The sequence below is a fragment of the Chiloscyllium plagiosum genome, unplaced genomic scaffold, assembly GCF_004010195.1.
Source record: "Chiloscyllium plagiosum isolate BGI_BamShark_2017 unplaced genomic scaffold, ASM401019v2 scaf_94590, whole genome shotgun sequence".
Classification (NCBI taxonomy): domain Eukaryota; kingdom Metazoa; phylum Chordata; class Chondrichthyes; order Orectolobiformes; family Hemiscylliidae; genus Chiloscyllium; species Chiloscyllium plagiosum.
Genome location: NW_025208380.1, coordinates 2,491 through 6,445, shown reverse-complemented (window position 1 = coordinate 6,445; position 3,955 = coordinate 2,491). Strand labels below are relative to the sequence as shown.

General features: G+C 44.5%; 1 non-coding gene across 1 annotated transcript; it reads left to right on the top strand.

Moving 5' to 3' along the window:
* Positions 1-2,485: 2,485 nt before the first annotated feature.
* trnaa-agc lies at positions 2,486-2,558 on the top strand. Its single transcript has one exon. It is a non-coding gene; the product is annotated as a tRNA-Ala (tRNA).
* Positions 2,559-3,955: the final 1,397 nt, after the last annotated feature.

Genomic DNA, 3,955 nt, shown 5'->3' with positions numbered 1-3,955 from the left:
TCTGAAATGAATATCGCGTACTGATACACCCGCCACATTTACACAGGTGAGGAAACACACTTATGAATGTCTGGAAGCTCTTTTCCTGTTCTCTATCTGTCTTCTCTGTTTTGATTCGCAAAATCACTTGCCAGAGCTGGGAATAAACTGGTTAGGTAAGAAATATCAGTTGCAGAGTGCTCTATGAGCATGACGCCCGGCAATAATTCCCCACGCTGTTTCACACAGCAGTGTCCTCCCTGTGAAATGAAAAGCCATGAATGACAATTGTTGGAGACAGCATTACGATACTGACACTGATGCTCTGGTGTCACAGTGCACCACGAATTCCTCAACTTGTCTGTCTGTCAAATGTACCCCAAGGTCATCACTGAAAGACCTCATTTGGAAGCTGTCAATCGTTATTCAACGTGCGAGAATTGGCACCAGATATCCTGAATCATGTTTTGGAGCAATTCGCACGTTAGTGGCTCATTCAATCAGCAACAGCAATGAAAGAAATTACACTCTCAGAGGAACCTTTGGACTTGCGCATTCATAGCGTCGCTAGCATTATGGTCCGCCCTGAGATATAAGTCTTGTTGGAACTGAAACGGAGGAATCGACAGAGAGGCTACAGAATGACATCGCATCCATTTGGTTTTCTTTAAATCACTGACGAGCAGGAAAATGTAAACGGGGAGGGCGAGTGGAGAAGTGAGGTTTGTGCATTTTCCCTGTATTGTTTCGTATTGCGCGTAAATGTGAAAGTCGTCCTGTTTCGAGCAATGGGTGAAATCATTTAGCAAAGCAAGAATGGAAATTCCAAGCAGCTCATGGTTATTTGACCAAATCATAAGCGAACCCATATTCTCACGCACTCACAGATACATATGTAGCTGAAAAGAGTCTGAGAAGATAGACTCAGCTTACCATTGATTTTTGTCTGGATTGATGGGCTATCAATATCTGCTGCGAAATTGACATTGCAGATGGGCACATCCCAGCAGCTGTGCGAGTCCGAGAGGCATCATGGTACCATTTTCATGTGACTTTGCATCTGTTGTTATGCAGGAGCACAATTGGAAATAGAAGAAAATGAGGCGGCGCGGCCGCTGGTAGTGTGGCCGAGCGGTCTAAGGCGCTGGATCCAGGTTCCAGTCTCGAAAGCGGCGTGGGTCCGAATCCCACCACTGCCATTTCTGCTGATCAACTCCAACGCTGCAGCTTGTTAAAATGCTGTTTCGGTGCCCACTGTATATTAATGTTGAAAACAAAAGTAAAATGGGTTTGCTTCCCAGGGAACTAACTGTCGTGTGGGACACTGCCAAATATTTCAAAATGTCTCGACTGTCATGATCGCGTTCGCCTCCCGATCGGAAAAACGCAAACAGTTCTGCCGCCTCAGGGAAGTTGAGCTTTGACTGGAACCGAATGGAGACTGTTATTTTATCGTTGTTGTGAAACGAAGTCCTCCAGTGACTCTACTCGTTGTTATTTGGGTTTCTAGCTAATGGGAAAATCGTTCCAATGAATTTCGATGTCATACCTTATTGAATTTCTCCCATTTCCTTCATTTCCGTCCTGGAAACATCGGAGGGGAAAGGTAATCTAATCGAGACTGTGTTTGGTGAAATTCACTTTTTAAGGCCAATTCTTATTATGTTCTTTCTTCCTTTCTTTTCAGCATTGTCTGCAAAGTGGTGGTGTACTAAGGCTGCAGTATGTTTGAAAGAGTCGTTTGAAAATGCCCTGTTGTTAGTTGTGAGATTACTTTATGACTCATGCCCTCGGATTGTATCACATTTAGCATTCATGCATCTCTGTGTCTGAAAATGCATGAGGTATGCCAGTTTTGTTTGTGTTCCGTGTTAATTGCTTTCAGTTTTGCGATTCGCTCAATACATTTCGATTTAACACGGTTTCTGAGGTAACTTCCAGCAGCAAAAATCCTCAGCTGAGGATCTGGGAAAATTTCACAGAGTTCCCGTTCCCCAGCATTTGGCCCCAATCCCTCTAAACGCATCCTATCCAGAAACTCACCCGATTACCTTTGCAATTTTCTGAGTGTAATAGCCTCCTCCACTTCCTCTGGTAGAACATTCCAAACACGCACAAACTTCTTTACGGGAAATGTGCCTCAGGTCCTTTGTCACTTTCAGCAAACTCACATTAAACCTATGCTGTCGAGTTTTCAAGTCACACCAACTTGGGTAAAACACGTAAATACTCAGTTTACCACCCTTCAATAAGGTCATGTCGCAGCTGTTACGCAGCAGGGAAAGTTTATTCCACCAGCCTATTCCACCTCGCCCTATGGTACAAACATCGACGACATCTTTGTCTATATTTTGTCATCAAATTAACGTGTCTTTTTTTTTACGTTTTCAAGATGTCGATTACGCTGGACAACAACGAACTATTGGAAACAGAAAGGTGAAACGAAGAACGGATTCAACTTTCAGTGCTGGACGCCACTGTGCCGCAGCACGGCCGGCTGTGGCTTGTTTCTATAGTGTAGTGGTCATTACGTTCGCCTAGCACGCGAAAGGTCCCCAGTTCGAAACTGGGCAGAAACTGCTTTGTTCTTCAACTGCAGCCTTTTACATGGACAAGAGCTGAGCTTTCTTGCATGCTTTCCCATCTGCAAACCTGCCTTTGAATTTGCTTGATCAAATCTGCTCTGGTAGTGAAATGTAATGCAATTCGGTTTAATTACAGTGCAAAGCGTTGTTAAGTTTTTCTCCAAACTGGTTCTGATCATATGCCATTCTGTTTGAGAGTGTATTTACCGCCTTCTGATCCTTCCACGAAAAGCAGTACCGCATTTGCCTTCCTTGCGCAGGAGGCTCGGTTCAAAGACAGGAAAGAAGCAGATGCTCTGGTGTCACAGCGCACCACGAATTCCTGAACTTGTCTGTCTGTCAAATGTACCCCAAGGTCGTCTCAGAAAGACCTCATTTGGAAGCTGTCAATCGTTATTCAACGTGCGAGAATTGGCACCAGATATCCTGAATCATGTTTTGAAGCAATTCGCACGTTAGTGGCTCATTCGATCAGCGACAGCAATGAAAGAAATTGTACTCTCAGAGGAACCTTTCGACTTGCGCATTCATAGCGTCGCTAGTATTAAGATCGGCCCCGAGATCTAAGTCATGTAGGAACTGAAACGGAGGAATCGACAGAGAGGCTACAGAATGACATCGCATCCATTTGGTTTTCTTTAAATCACTGACGAGCAGGAAAATGTAAACGGGGAGGGCGAGTGGAGAAGTGAGGCAGGTGTAGCTCTGGTGAAATTCCTTCTTTGTGATTCACTCAGCAACCAGAGACGTGAAGGTGATTCAGGCGTGAAAGCTCTTCACATTGAGAACAAAAAGCACTCAAGGGCAGTTAGCACCTCTTCTGGAGTGGGGGCGGGGTGATGTAATTACCTTTTGACTTCTGTTACTATGTTCAGAAACAGGCTTTTAGATTGAGGTGAACAGAAACTGCATTTCTAAAAAGCACCACGGAATTTAGCAAAATATCTTGAGTCGCTTCTCCTCGATTCCCACACAGGTTTCCAACTCAGTTGGTATCCATGTGGCTCATGTCCAGGAGTGAACATCTCAGCAGCAAATTGCACGGTTAAGGTAAAAGGCAAGGAAAGTGGCATCTCGAACTGGCTCCGAGGTCAGAGCATTCTCACAATGTGATCTGTCGTTCTCGGATTGTAATGCTACCTCCGGTTTTAGGGTGGAGAACATTCTTTGGGGCTCTTATTCTGAAAAAAAAAACAGACACAGTGACTGAAACTATGCTGCACGGTATGATGTGGATCACGGCCTGCTCAGGTTTGTGCATTTTCCCTGTAGTCCGGTGTGTTTCGTGTTCCGTATAAACGTGAAAGTCGTCCTGTTTCGAGCAATGGGTGAAATCATTTAGCAAAGCAAGAATGGAAATACCAGTAATGTCAAGCAGCACATGGTTATTT